This window comes from Sceloporus occidentalis, unplaced genomic scaffold (assembly GCF_023333645.1).
Source record: "Sceloporus occidentalis isolate IW3139 unplaced genomic scaffold, rSceOcc1.0.p SCAF_4, whole genome shotgun sequence".
NCBI lineage: Eukaryota > Metazoa > Chordata > Lepidosauria > Squamata > Phrynosomatidae > Sceloporus > Sceloporus occidentalis.
This window is the reverse complement of record NW_028316984.1, coordinates 157150982-157176953: the sequence shown is the minus strand read 5'-3', so window position 1 is coordinate 157176953 and position 25972 is coordinate 157150982. Positions and strand designations below refer to the sequence as shown.

The 25972-nt window shown below is 40.4% G+C and overlaps 1 pseudogene; it reads left to right on the top strand.

Annotated features, from left to right (window-relative positions):
* The window catches only part of LOC149314894 (casein kinase I pseudogene), an 81343-nt pseudogene extending 55740 nt beyond the window's left edge, over window positions 1–25603 (top strand).
* Window positions 25604–25972: the final 369 nt, after the last annotated feature.

Here is a 25972-nt window from a genome sequence, read left to right as displayed (position 1 = left end):
TATAGTTTGTGAGTGGATGGCTTCAGTACAGGCTCCTGAATTAGTGGACTAATTTAGGAGGTTCAGGAAAGGGTGTGTGGCATAAACCAGGCCACCCTCCAGCTGTGGGAAAAGATAATTCATGAGAGTTTACTATGGGGAAGGTAATACAGCTGTTCCCCAGCATCTGTTCACTCTGCCAATTATTATTATTATTATTATTATTATTATTATTAACCTTTATTTATAAAGCACTGTAAATTTACACAGCGCTTACAATCTAAATTCCCTGCCCTCAGGCTTACAATCTAAAAAGACACAACACAAAGGGAGTGGTGGTGGGGAAGGGGCCTCTCTAGTAGGATAATACATATAAAATACATAGCAATACAGGAAATGATTCAATAAAACAGACAACAAAAGAACATCAATAGCAAGTGACAATTATGCAATGCCTGCGAATGCTACCCTGAACAGGATGGTAGGGCTGGGTCTGCTGACAATTGAGACACACACCCACAAAAACACCACCAGTCATCTCCCCCTATTTTGGTTCCTTCTTAAAGTTTGCCCACATCTCTTCCCATTCCATCCAACTCTTCTGCCCCAAAACTGCTGTTCCTCAAAGAGACAACTAAGGGGCTGTGCACACCGGCCATAAAGGCTAGCCTGGGGGTGGAGTCAGGGCATGGCATCCACATGTCGCATGCCCAGATTCCTCCCCAGGGCAGCATGATGCCATGCGCTACTCTACACAACGTGCAGCATCACTGCGTTCCTCTGGCACTGCATCTACACGATACAGTGCCAAATGAGCTCCTTAAAGCCGCTATTGTGCCCTTTCCAGTACGCAAAAAGGAGCTGCTTTTTTCACCCTGGAAAGGTCAGGTCGGGACTGTGGCATGTGATTGCTGCAGCCCCAATCTGGCGCAGCTGCAGGCTACCCCTTAGGGACAGTCTGCACAGCCCCTAAGTTAGTGCTCATCATTAAAATCTGTTTGGAGACTGTCTCATTCAGGCTTTCTTGCTATAGTTTCACAGAAAACAGAAATGTTAACTAGATTAGAATTCCTGAAAATGCTTGTCATTCTATGAAGGATTATTGTGAAGTGAGTCCTGCTGTGTTCACAGAGTAAGCTTAGAGTGTGTTTTTTATAACTGCTATCTCATTCTTCTGTGACAAAGGAGAACTTGATCTTTGTGTTCAGCCTTCCTTTAGTGAGTACTGCAGATTCCACTAGGCTTCCTATATTTGGAATTTTTAAAATTCTCTTGTCAAAAGTTTGGCATTTGTTCCCCACTTTTGGGGGTACAATATCTAGCTTTTGTTAGAGGGATATCACAGACCTTCATGCTCATCAGGCAATATTCCATTCATCTGTTAAGCCTACCAGAGAAGCATAGGTGGCTTAGGTTAAACCCAAAACCCTCTGAGCCTTCTACAGGTTATGGTAGGTCAACAATTCCCTCTTCCCCATTGTACAGTAAGGCTCTATGAGTGTCTGAGGCACCTAATGAATATTTCTGTGATGTACTTCAGGATAAGTAACACAGTGCACTATCATACCTCCATCATTTCAGAAATCCTTTACACATGTTTTTAGTATCAGAGTTTAATATTGTTGAGTAACTGCTCAGTGCAATCTGTGTTTGATTTTTCTAGCTTACACCATCAACATACTTTGACATAAGAAAGGAATGAGGGGGCAGCATTTTTAGAGTAGAACATTGTGGTTTCATTGGTCTTTGTGCATAGTATTTTTGGGCCTGAACAGACAGGCCAAAATAAAGCTGCTTCAGGTCACTTTGGAGGTATGCTGTTTAAATGATGCATGTGTCCTAAGAGGCCAAAAGCTGCACCAAAGCCATTAAGGACTGGAGCGCAGCTTTGGCGCAGCTTCTGGCCTCTTAAGATGTGTATGTCATTTAAATAGCATACCTCCAAAGTGACCCAAAGCAGTTTTATTTTGTCCTGTTTGTTCAGGTGCTTTATTTGCAAACTGATAATTTCCTATTAGAAGTGTTTTACAAACCTAATATTTAAAAAATAAAAATAAACATGTGGTCAGTGCTTATTCCCAGAGTTCTCTGGTCGAGCTCATCATGTTTGTTACGGTTCAGTTGTCCTCTCCAGTCTTAGAAGAGCCAAGAGAAGGAGCAGCTTTCTCCACTTTGAGTAAATATTGACACAAACTGGGCCCAAAGAGAGAGGGTTGAGTTGGAGGCACATAGCAACAACAGCTACAAAGTGATAATCTGCATTTTCAGCAGTGATTGTAGCAAGTGGGCTTTAAACACTTTAAAAAAAACTATTAAAGATTTTAAGATTATTATTTTTTAAAGCACTGCTTCATCTGCCTTGTTCTATGTTTTTCTGAAGAATACACATTTAGTCTGATGGTTTAAAGTCACATACAGGAGGGGGGACTACATTTCTGGAAAGTGTCCAGAAAAGGGCAACCAAGATGATCAAAGGCAGGGACATAGCCGGGGGGGAGAGGGTTCTTGGGGTCAGAAAAATGAATGGTGTGTGCTGCTGCGCCACTGCACCCAAACCTCATTATAATGGTGGCCATTAGTCTGGACCCCCCCTTCCTAAAATCCTGGCTACGTCCCTGTCATAGGTCTGGAAACCAAGCCAAGAGGAACTACTTAGGGAGCTGGATATATTTAGCTTGGAGAAGACTGAGAGGTGACATGATACATATCTATAAATATCTGAAGGATGTCATGTAGAAGTTGGAGCCAGTTTGTTTTCTGCTGCTCCAAAGACTACAATACAAACCAGCAGGTTCAAATTATAAGAAAATAACTTCCACCTAAATGTACTGTAAGAGCAGTTTGATGATGAAATAGATTGCCTCAGAGACTGGTGGTCTTTCCATCTTTTGAGGTCTTTAAGCAAAGGTTGGGTGAGCATCTTTCAAGAGTGCTTCAGTTGTGTATTCATGGATGGTAGGGGGTTGAACTAAATGGCCCTTGTGGTCCCTTCCAACTTTGAGATTCTATTATTTAATTTGTGAGCCAACATGAGTCCCCCACTAGAAGTAAAGCAGCATATAAATGCCATAAATTTTTCAGCAAGACAAGTCCCTCCCACCCTCCCATTTGTACTACAAATGGGATACAGGAGATCCCCCCTACCCAGGTCCTCAAAGTCCTTTATAAGAATAAAATGTATTTCAGGAAAGAATTCAAGTATAATGCAAAAAAAAAGGGGGGGGGGATGCAAAACAGAACACTCTGAAAGATGTCTGATGAGAAAGAACCATTAACTAATGGTGTTTCAACAGAGACAAAGCAACACTTTAAAAAGTTCCAGCTGCAGAAAAACATTTTATGCATGATCCTTGTTTTGTCAGAATTGCCTCTAATTTTACTCACTGCCTTTGGCAAAAATCAGGAACATCCAGTGCTTGGTCAGATCATGGTCATACAGAGGTATTGTGACCTTTTACAATGCAATTGTTCCCAAATGTCTTGTTCTGAATAGTATTACTAGGCCATGGTTCTGCATTCTGCTCTGCCATTTCCTACTGAGGTTAATTTTTCTTATTTCTAAGAAAAGATTCATCCTGAGAAAGTATTCTTGTACTGGTGGGTGAAGAAAGGAGAGGGTTTCCAGTCAACCGTGGTGCCAGCTAATCACCATGACATGATGACAAATATATTTTGTTTATGCACACGCCTGATGTTTTTCTGCTTTCAAAATACAAGTGAAATATTGCCATTTTCTACTTCTGCTTCTGAAAGTATCCTGCTTGCTTTCTAGATCTTTCAAGTTTTGCTGCAGGAGGTCACTATGTTTGCTAAGCATGTGGTGTGGAAACTACAGTTCAGCACTATCTTGCCCATTTAGCACACTGAGATTCTTGCCCTAATGGAGCACACTGGAGAGAACATATTTCTACACTGTTCTCTGGTTCCACTGAGATTTGCCTCCTTCACAAAGAAATCTCAACATTAATTTGAATGCATTTTTGGTACAAGCGTTCTCTATTATAGGACAACTTCATGCATTACAACCATTGCAATTTCATTTCCCCCAAGATATTTAAATATGTTGAGTGAGAACAATAACTGGAGGAAAACTAGAAACAGATAAAAATCTGATATGATGAAAAGACAGGGTCTTGGGGTTTTTATTTAAAAATATATATTTATTCCAAAATATGGTCCAACAGATTTCTGCCAAGAGATATTTATGTAGCCTTTTTCAGGGGCTATTAAAACAGAGGTGGGACAGGAGACCATACCTGCATTGATAATTTTAAAAGGAAATAAATTAGATATGTACAAAACTTGCATGTGCACATAAACCTCAGATTACCCATGAAATAAAGTCTGTGAAAAGTAATACAAACAGAGAAATATGCATATAGTACAGGAATCTCTATATGCTTATAAATTGGTTTCAGAACCTACCTGCAGCGATTTTAGACACATCTCCAAATCTTGCAAATGCAACTAATATTTTTCAAACATCAGGTAAAACTTAAGAAGGCCATACAAATATTTCTTGTCAAAGTATATTGGGTTAGTTCTTGGAATAATAAGCCTCCTTTTTTTTTTACATCCTGAGACTCCCACTTTTTCTTTTACATCGTGCACAACATCAGCCAGTGTAAGATGAATATCAGACTGCTCCATTTCACTTGTAGGATCACTCTTCCTAAGCACAATATTCAGATAGACTTCTGCTATCCAGAATTTGCGGAGGGGGGCATATTTATATATCACGTCATAAGCAGAGTTCACAAGTGACATATTAACCTATAATTATTAATTTGGGGAGGAGTGGTAACAAGAGGGTAACAGTTACATTTCAAAAGTACTGTAATGTATTGCAAGGAAAATGTGTAACATTTTCTTGTTACTTTTAAAGAATAGTTTTAGTGGCATTTTATGCAAAGTTTTAAAAGTATTATACCACTCTTATAAATCCTATGGGATTTTTTAAGTAAGAAAAAAACCAATAAGTAACATATTAAATCTGTGAAGTTCTGTCATCCTTATAGAAAAGACTGATTGCAACAAAAAGCCTTGTGTTCTGGTTAGATATATTTTGTGGTTTATAATTTCATTTTACAAAGGGTGGCTGATGGACTGGCTGCTGCAGGTATGCCAAATCCACTCTCAACGTAATAGATGATCTTTCTGCAGCTGTTCCAAGTTGTACTGGAGGTCTTCCAGTGCCAAGCCTCTGAAGGGATAATTCAGACTCCAGCTATTGGGGCAGGGGAGGCAAAACTGAGCATAGTGGGGCCCCAAGAAAAAAAATATTACACACACCCATGAAATTTTGCTCCAGTCCCCAAATTTCTAGCACCGGTGTAATTTAAAACTTCAGCTAAGCATTTAAAAATACAGGCTGGAATTTACCACCACAGTTATAGATGTTACACATTCGTAAATGATCCACAGTCACAATCCCTAAGTACAGTCAGCCCTCCATATCCATGGTTTCTTTATCCATGAATTCAACCACCTACAGCTTGAAAATATTAAATATATATATATATAAATTCCAAAAAACAAGCCTTTCGCCATTATGTATATTTTTGTATTTTACTGTGCCATTGCATTTAATGGGACTAGAGCATCTATGGATTTTGGTATCCAAAGAAATTCCTGGGACCAAACCCCAGGAGATACCATGGGACCACTGTATTCATGATTGTGACACTATTACCATGATTGTAAAAAATCTCCCAGTCCTTCCTTACCAGGTTGCAGCTGCAGCAAGTGAGGGAGGTCTGTTCTCCTGTCAATTGGGACATAGCATACCCGATGTTGCCACATGTCCCTGCCAGCAGTCTCTATTACAAGGAAGAATTGCAACAGGGACCCTGCTTCTGATTGTTACACTGAAAATCGCAGGAAGGAGGAAGTGAAAACACCAATATATTGTACCTCAGTTGACCAGAAAAAAGACCTCCCTTGCTTGTAGGGATGCTAGAAATGTGGAGACTAAAGGAAAAAATCATCTGGGGAAGACAGCACTCTTATTTCCCACCCCACCCCTATAGTAACACTGCAGAATAATGTCTAGTATTGGGAGATCTTCCATTCAACTCAGAGAAGCTGGGGGAAGAGAGGTAGTAAAATCAAAAGGATATTCACCACCCCTGAAGAAGCATTTCTACTGGCCATATTTACATTTAATTCATTCCTTCTTTATGTTTCCACTTAAGTTAATTTTCAAAATCTCAAGCTTTTATTCTATACCACATAAGCAATCTACTGCTTGTATAAACCTTCCTCTCCTCTCTGCTGCAACTCAAGGTCCTCAAAAATTGGCCAAACCTTCAGTGTAGGGGACAGATACAAGGTAGAGGAAAAATTCAGTTAGAATCATACAATCATAGAGTTGGAAGAGACCACAAGGGCCATCCAGTCCAACCCCCTGCACTCAAGAAGGATATTGACAAGCTGGAATCTGTTCAGAGAAGAGAGACCAAAGGATCCCTTTTGCAAATAGTGCCATTTCCACTGGTGGCTGGACAAAATGAGATCATTTTCTAAAAACCAAACTGCCAAATCTCCCTCTGAATGAGAACTCTCCCACATCTAAGGTAACATACCATGCATCTGTTTTGAAGGAAGTTGCAGGTGGGATACATATGCAGTGCCATTTATAAGCAAGCTGGGAATGGATTTTTTAAAAAGTGTGTGGGACATAACAGGAAATACAACACACCATTCTTTTACTAGTTTAGCTTTAGATTATTTATCGCTTTTGAGTGTTTTCGAACAAGGATTTTTTTTTCTATTAGTATTAACACTGCCCACACTCTAATGTTAATCTTCAGGTTTTTATAATATTAAATCTGCTTCAGTGACTCTAGCAGAAGAACTGATTTATGCAATATGAACACAGATATACTTGAATCTATTTTTTCAAATATCACCATATATATAAGAAAATTGTTTAAGATTAATCACATTCTTTTTCCTATGAAGATGTTAAATCTCTCTTGAGACAGTGATCTCATGCCTCTGTCTTAAGTCTTCAATATTTCATGCAAACAAAACCTGGTCTGGAATCTATTTATATTAAAAAAATACTTTGATTTAAATCATAGATTGGGTGTAGAGGGTGGGATTTTTTCCCTTGTGCCAAGAATAGATATTGCCCAGATGCCACAGGGCCTTGTCTGGTTTCTAACACTATAATTTATGTTTGCCCCTACACCTAAATTCATCCTAGGTCTTGATCGAGAAAGACTCTCCGAGTTGCAAATAAATTTACCATGTGGGAAGGGAAAACCACCAATCACTTCTAAGCAAGTTCAGCTTCATTACCCTTTTGCAAGCCTGTACTAATGGCTAGCATATATGTTTTACATGTTTTACCAAAGCCAGGGTTGTCCATGCCATCATAATTCTTATCTCTATGACTGTGAAATCTGGACAGTAAAGATAGTCAACAAGAAGGAAATCAATTTATTTGAAATATGGTACTGGAGAAATCTATGGATACCATGGATGGCCAAGAAGTTGAATGGATCTTAGAACAAATCAAGTCTGAACTTTCCTTAGAAATCAAACTGAAGCTATAATTATTTGGCCATATCATGAGAAGACATGGTTCATTAGAAAAGATTATAACAATTGGTAAAGTGGGAGGAAAGCCACTGTGATATAGTGGTTTGAGAGTTGGACTAGGACTCTGGAGATTAGGGTTTGAATCCCCATGCAGCCACAGAAACCCACTAGGTGACCTTACACAAGTTATATATTCCCTTCCCTCAGAAGAAACCCCCTCTGAAGAAACATGACAAGAAAACCCCACAATAGGTTGATTTCAGGGTCACCATAAGTCAGAAACAACTTGAAGGCACACAACAACAAAGTGGAAGGCAATAGGAAAAGAGGAAGACTGCCTTACAAGTGGATTGACTCAATCAAGGAGGCCATAGCTCTGAATCTTCAGGACCTGAGCAGGGCTCTTGATGATTGGAGCTTTTTGATGTGTTTCATTCATTGGGTCACCATAAGTTAAAGTTGACTTGACAGCAAAACAAGAACATTTGCAGACTTCGTGTTTGTTTACTTTTCTACAGCTGCATCACTCCAACCTTCAACCAGACTCAGAACCCAGTGGCAGTGAAAGTAGTCCATGGTCATTCTGGTTGCTTTTAAGGGTCACAATGGAGCTGTTCCCCCAACCAGATTTAAAGCAGCTAGTAACTCTGCATGATTTTAGAGATGGGTACTGAAGACCTCCTTAGAAAAGTATGTAAAAAGTATAACTAATGCCTTACCTGAAAGACTGGTTTACTCTAGCATCAAAACAGAATATGAACACAATCAAGACATTTTTTGTCCACACCAAACCCAATGAAGTAGTTATTCCCAATGAAGTAATTATTCTCAATGAAGCAGCTACTCTACCTGGAAGAGAAGCTGCTATAGGGGACATATACCTCTTCTCTTAAGTTAATAGACAAATTGTGTAGGAAAGGAATTCTCTATGTATATCAGAGTTCTTAGCTCTGCATCAAGACACTGGGTCAGCATGAAAGTGTCAGATTTGAGTGAGCTAAGGATTCTTCTCTTATCCTGGAAGACAGGGATATGCGAACTTCAATTCTCCTCTATCAGTTTCAGCACAGTTTGAACAAAATATTGTTAGTTTTGTAGTTTTGCAGTAAATTGTGCTGTTATAGAAAAAATAAAATCCCTTGCCTTGCACTAGCTGATCAGAGTTAAAGTGGATTTCAAATTATACCAGGAACAATATGCATTATTTGAAAAGGCTTTAATTGCAGTGATACATTCTAGCTTGATATGACAACAGGCTCATTATCAAAAGTAGTATGCCAGAAGGCAAAAAAAGGATTAGTTGCAGGAAGAGGCTTGTAGGAAGGAAGTTTTAAAAGATTAGGCTGTCTCCTGGCTAAAAAGCACCTTTTGGCTAAAGGAAATAAAGTATCTTTCAGTAGCTGGGACATATGGGCTTTCTGTGCTCTCATTCAATTTCACGCCATGTTATTAGCTCAGACTTGCAGAAAAGGAATAGTCCAAGTTTACCTTCTTTCAAATTGGAAGCAGATCATGAAGCTGGTGTTAATCAAGGTCCATTTCTCATGGTACCTTAATCCTACAAAGTCTTGTATCTTCACAAATGATTTTATCTTGGAAGCAAGTGAATCCCATGTGCTCATCATCTTGAGCAATGGCCCTATATGTGCATACAAATTGCTATAGTGAATTATATCACTGATGGATAGTGTTCACACAGTTTCTAATAAGGGAAGCAACTTGGTTTATTTAGCTTTTTTTCATGTATGAAACATTCCTTGGGCTGTGATCTGTTTTCACAACAAAAAGAAGAAGAACCCTGCTGAGTTTAACCAAAGAATATGTATGTTTTCTAATAGAACACAGAAAAATATAGACCTGTCCAACACAACTAAACCTGGATTCTGGTTCTTTTTTTCTTCTTCTTTTTTTTTTGGGGGGGGGGGGAGTCTGCTATGTCCAAAAGTGGACCTATATCAGGGATTATGGGGAGGGGAGAAGAATTCTGGCACTTCCCATTAAATTTTCCTTCAGTCCCCAAATATATTGCATTGAAGAAACTCATTCAGTTTAATGCATTCAGTTAAACATTTAGAAATGCAGTTTAGGCACCCAAAGACAAGGAGCAGACAAAGTTAACAAGCATGTGCAAATATGGGCAACCTCACATGGATTTTTTTAAAAAAAAACAAAACAGAAAAAATGCCAATCTGAGCTAATAACATGGCGTGAAATTGAATGAGAACACAGAAAGCCCATATGTCTCTGCTACTGAGAGATCTACAGTATTTCTTTAAGCCAAAAGGTGCTTTTTATCTTTTAAAACTTCCTCCCTTCTCAAGTTTTGCACCTGCATTTTCCAATTTTATTTTGGAGATGTTTTGGAATTTCAAATCCAAACTGCCATAGCTAACAGGCTGCACTTGATGGCCTGTCACAGCAATGGAGGAGCTTTGCATTCAGCAGAACCAAAGGCATCCCTGTCCTCTTCCCAGGATGCCTTGAGTTCTCACCAGCAATGGATCTATCAATGCAGGATTTTCGTACCCTCCAAAACTTCACATATGAAAACTGGGACATGTGCATCCAAGCAACAGAGTTTACTGATTACCAACTATAGTAGGCCCTCCATGTCCATGGATTTTGCAGCCATGATTTCACCCATCCACGGCTTAAAAATATTGCACCCCCACAAAATAAAATTCCAAAAAGCAAGCCTTGATTTTGCTATTTTATATAGGGGGCATCATTTTATTACACCATTGTATATAATGGGACTTGAGCATCTATGGATTTTGTTATCCATGAGGTGTCCTGGAACCAAACCCCAGTGGATATGAAGGGCCCACTGTATCTTTACATTTTGAACTTAGTTTGCATTAACTGAAGTAAACTGAGGATGAAGGTAGGAAATGCAAGGAGGAGGGAGAAAGTGGAACATTTTAGAAGCAGCTGAAAAAATAAGACGACAGAGGATTAATCAGGACTATCCCTGCCAAATCAGGACAGTTGGAGGATATGAATTTTCCACAGGCATAATAGAGGGTGCTAAGGTGGGTTTACATTTTGCCCCAGTTCATTTTTGCATGGAGAAAGAACCCTCTGCCTCATTGCAACCTTCCTTAGGTGACCATCGAATAGAAGACTGAGGCCCTTCTAACATAGTCCACCTCATCCTCATCCCCTTTGGAGGACTACTCAAAGTTGTGTATCAATGTTTAGCTTTCTTTCCCTCCAGAAATATAATTTCTTCCAAACCAGTTGTGCACTGAACATAACTGAAATGGTGGCCAGTCAGTTAAACCCTTTCTGAAGTGTATGAATTTTTCAAACTTGGGCATTTAAAAAAAAAACTGACAGCTACTGCTTTTGTGGATCAGTCAATGGATTCTCTTCCAGGCACAGTGATTTTCAACATTTCTCTTTGACACAGATCTAACAAAAGATGTTTGAAATACAGTTCTGGTTATACGTTATAACCTCCACTCAGTTTAGTCTCAAACAGTGCTTGGAAAAGTTGCTTGTTGAACTATAGTTCCCAGAATCCCCCATTCAGTGCTTCTAAACTAGAAACAATAGTATTACTATTCGGTGAATCACCCACCAATATCTGACAGATGAGCTGACTATTTATTTTATTGTGGGTTTTTTTTTCCTTCGTCTATGATTTTTACAATAACCAAAGCTGTTCTTCACTGGTTGTTATGTGTTATACTTGGCAGTTGTCTTGTTTTGTTAATGGAACCATCTATTTACAAAGCATCACCCAGCCCTGGCATTATATTTTTGAGAAATTTTTATCTTACAGCTTGGATGCATGCCAGGGTTTCTGCAAGAATTCTCTTGCCATATTCTCTTTGTTGTTGTTAAATTATATTTGTATTTTACATTGTTGGGAAAAGAAATAATATAACTAAAACAAACAGGCTGAAAATAGAAAACCCAGGAAGACCATAAAGATAGAATACAGAGCTCAAAATCCAAGCTGAATTTTGTCAATGATTAATAGAAATTCATACAATGGTGGGTGTGGGGTGGAATCACACAAATTAAGGCCTTCTAAAAGATACTGTATGTATTGTTACATTCTTGTGAGGTTACATCCCTGTTCACCTTTTATTCATATGTTAGTTTAAGTCTTAAGCAGGTGAGGAGCTAATGCTCTTGGCCAAATAATGCTCTTGGTTGAGGGCACAGACAATTTTTTCCTGCCATCTGTGACTCTGTTCATTGACTGTAGGCATCTGCAAAAGAAGCAGGTGAGCAGGTGGTCTCATAACTGTCTATAACTCCACATGATCGGGATATCTACATAAGGGTGTGGTGTTAACCTGTAAGTGTGATTTTGGAGGCAATGCTGGGAATATAGTCAGACTCTTCGAATTCTTGCATGCCCTGCACCCAAGTAACACATATGTAGACCTGAACTGTATATTTAATTATTCTTTTTCCCCATCCATACTAAAAGTGTATGTTTGCTTGATTAGGAAGTTTAAGAATCTCAAAGCAAGTTGCCCCATCACTGCTCAAGGAAACTGAAAGATATTAATGTGAACTGAAAGATATTAATGTGATATTAATAGTTGGGTTGCACACAGATATTATAAAGGACAGAGAGGAAAAGTAAAGTCAATTATAAATGAAACATGGTTTATCCAACACGTAGGTCAGGTGTGTAGCCATTGGGAAGCAAAATAGGGCCATTGCACCCTTAATAAGAATTCTGCCCCCAAGTGAAATTTCCCTTCAATCCCTAATTTTTGAGCACTACTTAAGCTTTAGGATCATTTTGTTTTAGCACTAGCATTCCTCTTTCCCTCGCCTGGTCTCTGTTAAATATGTGTTCTGGAAACAATAGTTGTATATATATTAGCCATGACCATCTTATAAGTAGTTCTGAGAATGTAAAAAACACAAGATAAATATAGATACTGTATGTTTAATTTTGGAAAATACTGGGTTAATTTAAATTGACCTGGTGACTGGGGATGCAATGTCCTTGGTAATACTGAAACTTCAGGGTGAAGTAAATGTCATGTGGATCTCCAAAATAAAACTGGAAAACACAGGTGTAAAACTGGAGATTTCAAGAGTTTGGGTTAGGTGTTGTTTTTTTTAATTTAATTTTTAAAAATTGGGTTAAACAGAACTAGTTCATGGGACACAAAATTTAGGTCCAGGGGGTGCATACAGTCCACACATTGCTATACTCCTAAATATTTTGTTCAGTACCTGAGTTATTTCATTACTTGCATGATAAGAGCTATGAAAGAGCTGTGTATACATTCTCTCATCAGGTAGAAATGCCTTTGAAATGCAGTGAGAATAATACAGTGAGGATATTTATTTTTCTTGCAGGACAGTATATGAAGATGACAGAAGGTCAGGCCCTGCCCTCCACTTTAGGCCTTCAGAAATGGGAAGTGGATTAGAGCTGCCTCATTCGATCATCTCCTAACCACTTAAGCTGCCGCACCCAAATTCAGTATGACTACAGAGTAGTGCACCAAGCTGTTATCTCTCTTCAAGCACACTCAAGTGCCTTTCCTTGTCCTTGACAGTTTGCAAAAAGCACAGGATTATCACCAGCCAAAGGAACCACAAGTGGACACATTTCCTGCTCAGAAGGAGAGCCCACTTGCTTTCAGTGTTCAGCATTTATATAGCATCAGTTATATTTTGGTATGCTTAGACAATGTTCAGCATTTGCTCAATTACCCAGAACAGGCATGATGAGACATAATCTTAACTATATGCCAAGGGATCATGGGGACTGGATCAATAATGCAAGGTTAGCTTGAAAGAAAGTGTAAGTCCCATTGTCAATAGCCTTGCAAATGTTACCTCTTGTATCAGCGCAAAGAATCTAAATAGCACAGTTCCAGTTATTGAAATCCAATTAATGAAAATATTTCACAGATACAGATGGCACCAGCTTAAAAAAAGCTTCTTGTGTTAGAAATGCAATGTTAAATTTCTGTTTATTTATATGCTGCTTCTCGGGATTCCCACTGTTTCTTTCTTTATCCTACAAAAATCAATAGTCTTATAATGCAGTCATATGCAAATATACTAAACTATGCCTGGAATCTCACTGGGGAGTTGTGACTTTGTAAGTGGTTTTGCACCTGCAGAAATTAGAATTGGACAGTTCCATACCATCTCTTTCCAGTCTAGGGCTACTGTTGCATTACCGTTGTTCCTCCACATTTGCAGCTTTGACTTTTGTGGATTTGATTATTTGTGGGTTTGATTAATATGTTCTCTCTAGGAACCTCTAGGTCAGGGGTCGGCAACCTATGGCCCGCGGGCCGGATTCAACCCGCCGAGGCCTTGAGACCTCCACAGCCCCAGCCCGGTTCTGCCACCCCCGCTGCAGCTTCTGCGCTGCTCTGGGCGTCCGCAGGGCCTCGCTGCCCTCCTCCTCCTCCACCACGCATGGCCGCGTGGAGGAGGCAGAGGAAGAGGAGGGCAGCGAGGCCTGGGGCGGAGGAGGCGAAGGTGGAGGCGGTGCCTCCTGCGCGTACCCGCCCCACTCTCCCCGCCTCCCCGCGGCCTCCTCCCTCCCTATCTGCAGAGGCCGCCGCTGGCAGCCTCCCCCCTTCCTCTCACCCTCTGTGGAGGCCAAAGCCTCCGCAGAGGCTGGGAAGGGGCCCGCGGGGGCCGCCAGCGGCAGCCTCCCCCCTCCCTCTCGCCCTCTGTGGAGGCTTCAGTGATATAAGATTTTACCATGCATTCTGTGTTAAATAAGTAGCATACAGTTGGATGTATTTGCTTTCTTGCTCTCAAGGAAGCATGCATGGGCTTAATCATGATCAAGACTATCATGCATTGATAGGGGAAGTGCTACTTAAGGATGTTTTATAGTCTTTCAATGTAGCAAGAGTGGGGCAAATTAAATTAAAAAAAACAGTTGTGGGAGAAGGCCTGGAGGCCTCTCCCCTGTCCCAATCCATATGGGCCCATGAATGTTTACATTAGGGGGTGGAGGAGTTCATCTCTATGGTACATATTTAACATAGCATTCAATTGTTTGTATTGTTTAATTGTTTTTAAAACAATAATGTATTTTGCATATTTATAGTGTTTTAACTTGGACTGTTTTAGACTTGTAAGCCACCTTGAGTCCCTGTACTGGGAGGAAGGCAGGGTATAAATCATCATCATCATCATCATCATCATCATCATCATCATCATCATCATCTAGCCCAACTTTTCATAGTGCTTAGACAGGCACAAGATTGTGAGTTGAAAGTCATTTTCTTAATAATATCTGCTCCCAATGTTTTCTTACTGGATCTCTTAGAATCTGCCCAACCTTTGGGCCATTTGGCAAGCTGCTGTGTGGTGCTAGAAATTAACAAATGACAGCCTTTGGATATACTGGATAATTTTCAATGTCAGAAAATATACTCTTTCTTCTGTCTTGGATCTTGCACCTAGAAGGGTTTGGCCACTGACAAGGCTTATGCCAAAACTGACTGAGCCCCAAATGGGTAGCAATCAACAAACATGATGTAGGGGTGGGGTGGGAAAAGTAAAGGCTATGGCCCACGTGTACCCCAAATGCCATTTTTGTAGCCCATAGAGCAATCAACCAAACTACAAAATCCTTTGATTCCCCCAGCCCAGTTAAAAATAATAAGTACAAGGCTCCCCCAGAGTATTGAGATCATCCAGAGAGGCCCTTCTCTCTGTCCCACCCACCCACCCCCCGGTGCATTTGGTGGGAACAAGAGAGAGGGCCTTCTCAGTGGCTGCTCCCAAGCATTAGAACTCCCTCCCTAGAGAGGCCAGGATGGCCCCATCCCTGCTCTCCTTCTGGCAGCAGATAAAGACATTCTTGTGCTGGCAGGCCTTGGCTAACTGATAAGGGCTGGGAATGTTGTGCTAATTAAATTTTAAGGTTTGTATTTTTAATATATTCTGTTTTAACTCATAACTGTTTTAACTTTTAAAATGGTTTAATTGTTTGTTTTTAATTTTATATTTATACATTTTAATGCTGTATTGCTTTTAAACTGTTTTGCTTTAAACCTGCTGTTCACTGCCTTGAGTCCCTATATTGGGAGGAAGGTGGGATATAAGAAAATAAAATAATAACAACAACAATAACAATAACAATTTCCAGGAACATTTTCAACTGATATCAGTCCAAACGTAACAAAACTGCCCTCATATGCCACATTTTAGCTCTACTACTCTGCCAACTACTGTTTTCTTGCCAAAACATGTCCCTAAAAAGCAACTAAAAGTAACTAAAGATGATGCCATTTCATTTCTAATGCAATGGAAAGGAAAGCACCAGTGAGTTCCCAGCAAGATCACTGGAACAAAAATTGGCTCTTGCACATCACAGTCTTGCCCACCCCTTTTCCAGGTTTAGTACGCTGGACTAGGATTAGGAAGACTTTGGTCAAAATCTCTGTTCAGAAATAAAATAGGATGGCCACATGAGAAAGCGGACAGGGCCCCTGTACACATAACAGTTGTCTGAAAAAGGAAATTCCAAGTATGTGGCTTGTTATGTTCCATCTGCTTTAATTCCTTCTTCCATACGAGTGCTAAAAGTGCAAGAGTGCAGTCTTTCTTTTCATGTAACCACTTATTAGCTGGCATCAAGCCACTCGCTGTCTTTTAGCCTAATCTATTTCACAGGACTGCTGTGATAATAATTTTGATAAGCTACCAGGAGAAAGGTGGGGGTATAAATTAAACAAACAAACAAACACTCTTGATATAACTCCAGTGTAGTGTAACTGTAATGTATAAATAGCATATAAATCATTGAAATGTATATATTTATACACACGCGCACACACACACACACACACACTGTACAACCAATAAGCAGGCTTGTGGCAAAAATACAGTATATAAAATCTGGTCCCTCTGCAAATGTAGAGGTTACGTAGATATTGACTCAAAATGCTGGAATCTTTTCTGTTTACGCCTTTGATTTTATGGCTATCATTTCATTCAGTATCATAAGGCAACTCTTATAAGGTCTGAATTTTGAAAGTAATAAGGTAAAGCATTCAGCCACATCCAGTTTTCATCAAAAAGTACATGGGAAATCAAGTAAAAGGAAATTAAAGATAATAAAGAGATATTTTAAGCCCAATTACTATTTGCTCTTCATGCTTTTTCCTAAGGTAGCACCAGCAGCAACAAGTTAGTTACTAAAAGGTCATATCCTACCTCTTTTCTACAATGCAGCATGACTCAGAAGAATAAGCTACCAAATAGACTTCATTAAGAGCCTGAAGGCAGAGTTTGCCTTTTATACCTGGTATTTGATTTGAGCTTTGTTGCATGATTTACACAGCAGGGGGAAGACAATTTTTAAAGGACATTACAAAAGAACTAAAATATTTTGAATGCATTTAGCAAGAGCTGATTTCATGCCAAACCATTCCAGTCATATACTTCCCCCCTCCACTGCTGCTGCTGTTGCTGCTAATGCTGCAACCAAAACAAAAACCTTAGCATATGATGATCCTTGGACTTTTATTACTTACAGGAAACTTAGAAAGTTTATAATTAGCCAGATGGAAATGAAACTTATTAGGGACACTTTTTAACATTCACTCTTGAAAAGAGATCCACAGTTGATCTTTGTACTTGGTCTATGTTGGTCTAAATCCAGTTGCTAATTCCAACTAGACTACATCAACTGCTGAATCATAAATAAATATTTATGTAAAAACCCATTCATTCAGTGGGCCTACTCAACTGGATTTAGACATCTATCACCCCCAAAAATTCTCACACTGTCCATTTGGATGGTGTTAAGACATTTCAGGAGTATGTGAAATTCTTCTTCATTTTTTACATTTTTATTTACAAAAAGCACAGTGGTTGTTTCTGTGTTTTTCCTTTTTTACCTCTAGGAATAGAAACTAACCAGACCCTAAATACCTTGAAGGCACCAGATCCCATCTGATCTGTGAAGCTAGGCAGAATCAAGCCTGGTTAGTACTCGGATGGGGAACCAGCAAGAAATACCATTGTCTACCAGAGGAAGATAATAGCAAAATGCGTCTGAGTGTATCTTGCCATGAAAATCCTATAATATCCAAGGAACTGGTTTAAGTCAACAAGCATCTTAAGGCACATACTTTACTATGAAGGAAACTGAACAGAAAAAAAAATCTTCAGACACTTAGAAGTAGCTTTAGACAATACTTCTTCAGGATGGAAAATGAAACCTAACAGACTGATGAAAATTGTAGTCCAAAACATCTGGAAAGCCAAAAGTTTCCTACTCTGCTTTATACTGTCAAATCCTAAAGGGTATTGAGAAGGGCTTTTCAGTTTCTTTCAAATCTCTGAAGGAATTTAGTTCACAGAAAGATGAGGACTGAAATACTGGGGACAAAGTTTCCAAAGAATGAGAAGTTGTCTAAGCAACAAAGGAAGGTACTGGATGGTACATTAATTTACTCCCAGGAGATTTAACAGATTGGGATGTCTATTCTCCCACGAACTACCTATCACTAAATATAAAACAAGGATGGAAAATGTGCTGTCCCTTTTTTTTACCCCACCAAAACCCCTAAAAAATACCCCTAAAAATCTTTAATATTTTTTCCAGTGAAAAAAAATCCCAGTGAAAAATTGCCCATGCAAATCCCCAAACCACCACCTGCGGTAAACCACTAAACCTCCCACCAAAAACCTTTTCTTTTCAAAAAAATTATTAAAAATGAGAAGGAAAAACCAGTAAGTTTGTAACTTTCATGTTTCACTTCATGAAATTATCAAGGCCTTCAGGACTCAAAGAGGTGCTCAAAGAGTATTGCTATCTGAACTACATATTTTTATGTGATCATACATTACTTTTTATCTTTGGTGACCAAGCTGGCCTGATGCGGGGATAACTGGAAGTCTAAACTATGCCAGTAAGTGAGAACTTTGGGGCTTCCGCAATGGTAGGTGCTTGTTCCAAAAGTAGGATTTAATCCTCAGAATGAAGAGATTAAGATGGCAGCAACAGAAAGGCTGGAAGTTTCCTTAGAACTTGTAACAGTCTCACTTCGTTTATATTAGGGTTGTCAGACTGAAAGTTAGGGAAGTTTATCGCACCACAACGGACTGGGGACAGAACAAAAGTGGCCGGGAACGAATGCGGAACGAGTGGGAGATGCATTTTTTCGCACACAAAAGTCCCCATTCCATTCTGTTCCCTTCCATTCCGTTCCCCATCTGTCCCACAGGAGGCAATTTTTGAGAATGGTTGCTGAACAGTTCTCAGAAATCTCCTCCTGTAGGATGGATGGGGGATGGAATAGAACAGAATGGAACAGGGACTTCCTGCGGTAAAATACATCCCCCACTCGTTCCAGCCCTATCCCGACCCCTTTTGTAACACACAAGCCCCATTCCAGGGGCCTGTGCAATAAACTCTAGGGTTTCTTTATCTTTAATCATTGTGTAGATGAGAGAATTTCAAGAGGTGTTTCTTGTCACGCAACAGGATAACAACCAACACCTTTAATAATCCCTTTTCGATACAACCACTAAAGATACAGAAACCTTCTCCAGTTTCCACTCTAGCAGCTCTAGTTCAGGACCTGAGTGAAAACTGTCCAAAAAATTTGCAGTTTAGTTCCTTAGCCCATCACATAATCATTTGCATTACTACAAACACTAGAAGAAAGGACAGATATACAAAAAATGATGAGAGGCATATCCTGCAACTGACCCAATTTGGCACAGACAGTCCTAAGCAATCCTCTGTCATTGCACTTTTCAGCTGCTTTCATAATGTCCCATTTTCTCTCCTCCTACTTTCCCCTCCTGTACTTGGTTTACTTCAATTTAGAAACTGAGGTCTAATCTGCACTGGAGAATTAATGAAGTTTGAAACTGCTTTAACTGCCATGGATCAATGTTATGAAATTCTGTGATTTGCAGTTTTATGAGATATTTAACCTTCTCTGGATACATCTACACTGTAGAAGTAATGCAGTTTCCTAGGATCTGTAGTTCTACAAGGCCTTTAGCCTTCTCAGCCAAACAGTTCTGGTGCCTCACAAAACTACAAATCCCAGGATTCTGTGGGATTGAGCCACGGCAGTTAAAGTGGTGTCAAACTGCCTTATTTCTACAGTGTAGATGCATGCTCTGTCAGAGACCTCTGGTAGAACAACAAACTACAAATCCCAGGATTCCATAGCATGGAGTCATGACAAATAAAGTGCTGTCAAACTGCATTATTTCTGCAGTGCAAATTAGACCTGAGTTTAAAATACAAAAGCAGTTTGCACTCAGTTTAATAGGGGGAAAGAAACTTTTTCACCTAGCTTGTGTGTTCTGCCTCATTAACAATTTTGCCATCTTGATCAAACTCTGATGTTGCTTGGCCACCTGTATCCTTGTTTTCACCTATGAAACATTGGAGGGTATGTGTGGGTGGCTTGTAAACGTTGCAGGGTAAGTAGGGATCACTCACCATGGAGAGGGGTTTAGACAAATACATTAAGGATAATGCTCAGTGGCTACTATCATGATGGCCACACATTACCTCCACATCAGATGTAGTATACCTCTCAGTACCACTTTCTGGGTCATGCTATTGCATTCATGACCTGTTTGTGTTCATCACATAGGCATGTGGCTGCCCATAGTGAAAACAAAATGCTGGACTTGATACACCTTTGCTCTGAATGTCACCATGAGAGGTTGTTTTCTATAGTATCCCCTTTCTTTTCTGTGGTATCCAAAACTTTTTATTCAGATTTCAGTGGTGCTTGAATGCAGCCTCTCCTCTCTAGCAAGTACAAAGATTGAAGAAAAATGTGGATCTTGTGGTCCCTTGGAGGCTCAACATTTTCCCTGACATTATGAGACTAGCTCTAATAAAATGTAAGAACCTCCATGCAAGGGCATTGTTTTAGAGGTGAGTCACAGGGGGAAATAATGATGTCTGCTAAGAACTAATGTGGTCAGCGAAGCCTTCTTTTGAAGCTTTGTATCTTCTTTGGATTTTCCCTCCCTCATCTTGCCTTTTAATGACCTTGCCAGTTTCTGGACTTTGATGAGATCACAGTGCAGCTGTATCCAGACATTCACTGAACAATTTCTGTGCTTTCCAACATAATAGATCATTAGCAGGCTCTCACAGAAGGTTTCTGTACACTTAAACTTGCACAGTCTGAGGAAGTATCTGGTCTTCTAGTTCTTCCTCTGCCTAGGCTTTAAAGATAAATAATGTACAGCGGGGTCTGCTTTATGCTGAAGCTTCTGGACATGAATCCCCCCCCCCCCCACCAGCACTGTCTCGCTGGCATGAATTTTATTATTTTTATTGAACTGTTTTAATCCATTTTTTGTATAATTGTATCATTGTATGCTTGTTGTGCACCGCCCTGATTTTAAGAAGGGCGGTATATAAATAAAATTTTTATTATTTATTTATTATTATTACTAGATCTCAGTAAGTCTTTGCCCTGGCATGGTTAAGTTACAATAAGAAGGATTACAGCCTTGCCCCCAAATTCTAGCTAGAGTTCAATTTAATAGTGTCTCTGCTCTGTATAGCAATGATTTTAAGAGAGAGGTGACCAAGAAATCTTTCCCTCTTTTCCACTTAAGAACACAAGCATGGGTAAATAAAGTATACGCAATCGCGGGCAATTATTCGTCAATGGAAAAATTCTAACACATGACATTAATAATAATAGTTGTTGTTGTTGTTGTTGTTGTTGTTGTTGTTGTTGTTATTCTGGTTATGAATGACCAAACATGACCACAAAAGCCTATCTTTACAGCCTGGTGGCACCCCAACCAAAGCATTTTCAACACACTGGAGATCAGGGTGCTGGGAAATGACACCTGCAGTTGTCTCCTGGTTGCAGGGTGCCTTGGAATAAGCAATTATCACAGGATCCCAAGGGATCTCTTCTGATTCCTGTTCTCAGTGCACTCCACAACCAGGAGAGCATAGCAGATGTCACTTCCCAATCTCCAGTATCTCCAGTATCTTGGAAGCACTTTGGACAGGGCACTGCCAGACTGCAAAGAGAGGATTTTTGGGGGTGGCATTTTCAGATATAACTACAATGATGGAATTTCATTATTGTAGTTACATTGACAGGAGAGCCAGCATGGCATAGTAGTTTGAGTGTTAGACTACGACTCTGGAGACCAGGGTTTGATGCCCAGCTCAGCCATGAAACCCACTGGGTGACCTTGAGCAAGTCACATGCTCTCACCCTCACAGGAAGGCAATGGCAAACCTCCTCTGAACAAATCTTGCCAAGAAAAACCCATAGTATGTTTACCTTATGGTAACCATAAGTCAGAAATAACTTATAGGCACGAAACAATAACAAAAAAATTTCATTGACAATGCAGGATCTCATCCTTATATTTTGTCCTAACTAGGATGGATGGGATGAATATATCAGTTTTTCCTTCTAGTTCCCCCCATTTTCAAGGTCCCTCCCTCATTTTGATGAATTAATTTGCAATTTTTGATAACTTTTTTAACTGAACAAAATTCTCGCTCCTTTGCTTCAACCCAACTGGTTTTTGCTAATATGTGTCTGATATTCAGACTCACAAATGAATAATCTAACAACCTGTTCTACAAATCTCTGAGAGTTTCTATATTTTATTATCTCTCATGTTAACCTCCCCCCTCCCCATTTATCTTTCAGTTTGGGGAGATTTGCATTTTTACTAGTTTAAACCGAAGCTGATTTAGGGATCATTCACACTTAAGTATTTGAGCTGAACAGATCCGGATCGCATGATCAATGCGATACTGAATCGAAGTTCACACTGTGTTTGCCACAATCTAAGCTGTCCTTGGTAATTTAATCTTGTTGACGTTCACATTACCCTTTGTATCATTTTAAAATGGAGCAGTAAAAATGTATCAGCAACTCAAGTACATCAACTGGGTAGTATCTTGACACAAATCTGTCCTTTTACCTTTCAAAAAACAACATGTACTCCAAAAGTATTGAATTAAAATTAAAAAAAAAATGCTGTTGCATTTAGGCCACTCAGATGCCTTTACTATCCAGGTTTCTGACCTACACACACACATAAATACAAACACACACCTGGAAATATTATACTTCTTTGTTATTAATATTATGCTAACTTTCTTCTCTTTTTGTGGAATACGATATTCTGTCATGACAGTAAAGAAAATTGCCAGTGGGATGAAGTGAGAGGTGAAGAGACTGTGTCTAGGCAGGGTTGGCATATGGTATGCAGTTGTGACTTGGTAGTAGAGCACATGCTATCCACACAGGGCATTTCACATTTCCTGATAAAAATGATAAGAGTATCATGTGATGGAAACTCTAGAGGAGAATTCAATACCTGCTCAATGTCAGGTTGGTGAATGGTAAAACAGCTGCCATTCAGGACTTGCTCCTGGATGAATGTGCCAACCAGGCATGTTTTATAGAGACCAGGTTGGATTAGGCTCTGTGTGTGTGTGTGTGTGTGTGTGTGTGTTTGTGTTTGTTAACCTCTTTCTGTTTTGGCTGAAAGGATTCGTGTCATTCACATAACAGACTTTGGATGGGCCAAGGAATACATTGATCCTGAAACATCAAAACACATACTTTACAGGGAACACAAGAGCCTTACTGGAACAGCAAGATATATGCCCATCAACATATATCTTGGCAAAGAACAAAGCTGGTGAGATGACTAGGAAGCCTTTGGAAGCTTGTGTACTTCCTTTGAGGCAGTTTACCGTGTCACTGCTTTAAAGATGACACACTAAATAGAAATAACGGAAAACTGGGAATACTAAAAGGAACAGTCCAATAAATATTCTCTGTGAGAAGTTCCCAGAGGAGATGGCCATTTATCCTTGCCCATCATGGCTGGCCGTCCAGGGGGGGGATGCATCGAGGAGATTCCTCACGGATATCATCAATGCATCCTTTAGGGAAGGGCATGTTCCATCTTGTCTGAAGGAAGGGGCTGTTAAGCCGCTTCTGAAAAAACCTTCCCTGGACCCCCTGGATATGAACAACTACAGGCCTGTTTCTTTGCTGCCATTTTTGGGCAAGGTAATCGAGAGGGCGGTTGCTCTTCAGCTCCAAGCTGTCTTGGATGAAACCGATTATCTAGACCCATTTCAAACTGGCTTCAGGACAGGCTTTGGGGTTGAGACTGCCATGGTTGCCTTGACTGACGATCTGCGTCTGAGCATCGACAGGGGTAGTGTGACCCAGTTGGTGCTCTTAGACCTCTCAGCGGCTTTTGATACGATAGATCACAGCATCCTCCTGGACCGCTTGCGGGGATTAGGTATCGGAGGCACTGCATTGCAGTGGTTCCGGTCCTACCTCTCAGGCAGGTCCGAGAGGGTGCTGTTTGGGGACAGTAGCTCCAGAAAGAGGGAGCTCCTTTGTGGAGTCCCTCAGGGAGCTATTTTGTCCCCAATGTTGTTTAACATCTATATGAAGCCGCTGGGTGAGATCATACGGAGTTATGGTGCTGGGTGCTATCAGTACGCTGATGGCACCCAAATCTATTTCTCCATGTCTCGTTCATCGGCCTCGAATTCTAATGGCATCTCTTCTCTCAATGAATGTCTTCGGGCGGTAATGGGCTGGATGAGGAAAAACAGATTGAAGCTGAATCCGAACAAGACGGAGGTGCTCACGGTAGCGGCCCCGAAACCAAGAATTGGGTTGCAACCACCAGTCCTGGACGGGGTCACACTCTCCTCTAGTGACTGCGTTCGCAGTCTGGGGGTGCTCCTTGACTCGTCGCTCCTGATGATAGATCAGGTTAATGCGACGGTCAGGAGCGCCTGTTATCAGCTTCGGCTGATACGCCAGCTGCGCCCTTTTCTGGAAGTAAGGGATCTCGAGACAGTTGTGCACGCGCTGGTAACCTCACGCCTTGACTTCTGTAATGCGCTCTACATGGGGCTACCCTTGTGCCTGGTTCGGAAACTACAGCTGGTTCAAAACATGGCAGCCAGGCTTGTGTCAGGAACATCCAGAAGGGACCATATCACTCCGGTTTTGAGGTCCCTCCACTGGCTGCCTATTGGTTTCCGGGCCCAGTACAAGGTGTTGGTTATTACCTTTAAAGCCCTAAATGGCTTGGGTCCAAGCTATCTCAGAGACCGCCTCTTCCCATACAATCCTCCCCGCGCTCTCCGGTCCTCTGGGAGGAACTTGTTGCAGCCTCAAAAATCGAGGCTTGCGGCGACCTCCCGGAGGGCTTTCTCTGTTGTCGCCCCTAGGCTCTGGAACGGCCTGCCGGATGAGATCCGTCAATTAACATCTTTGGACAGCTTCAAAAAGGCTGTCAAGACGGATCTCTTCAGGCAGGCCTTCCCAGACTGAAATATCCCGGCCTCAGGATCTTAGGATTTCCCCCTCCTCAGTAATATCTCCAAAGCCCCCTTTTCTTTAGAACTGAAGTTGCAGTGGTTTATTGGTTGGTATTATTTTGTTAATTTATTGTTATTTTAACTAGTTATTGTGGTTTTAAATTAGATATGTTGTTTAATTACTTTTTAAGGGGGGAGGGAAATAAACTGTTTTTATGCTGTATGTTATTTTAATGCTGTAAACCGCCCGGATTGGTTCGCCACAGGGCGGTATATAAATAAAAATTTATTATTATTATTATTATTATTATTATTATTATTATCTTCATTATGTCAGATGATTAACCTTCTTTGAGAGATCAGACACTATCATTACTTACTAACAATCTTCTCAGAAGTACAGTATTTGAAAAGAGAGAATTCACCTACGATTGTGCCTATGACTGGGTTGGCAAGACAATTTGTACTCCAGTGGGGCCCATGAACATAAATCCTAGACAATTTGTATCAAGAGGAATCCATGCACATAGAGATTGATCATTAATACCATCCTACAGAAATCAGACTTCATGAGAACACAGAGAAGAGTGGGGAAATACTGTGCCACAGCAGGCCAATGCTTTATTTCTGACATCACACTTGGCTTCAGTGTGGCATGGGGGATCCGTTCAGGTGATAAGCTCAACCAATACTGAGCTGAACACTGATGAGCCAACTGAGGTGGAAGTAGTGGGGGAAACCAAGTCTGACTCCCCAGCTGAGATGAAGTAATCACCGAATACTCCATTGCCTGAGAAATAGGTTATCGATTTGCAAACACTTCTGTCATAACTACTCAGAAGAGCTTCATAGCCACTTTGAGCTTCAGAGAGGCAGGATTTAAATGTGTTTAAATAAATAAAATTAAGACTGCATGGTTAAGCACAGTGTAAGAGTCTTACATGTGAATTTCCACTACAGTTCTCCTGTCACTCCACACCCAGGGCTCACCATTGTGGTTCAATAGCTTCCCACCCCCATGGTCATTCCATTACTGGTGGAAGGATCAGAGAAGCATTTGGCTATGTCCCCACAGCCATTGGCATACTCTAAAGGTCTCAGCAGAGAGAACATAGCCAGATGCTTCACCAGTATTCTCCA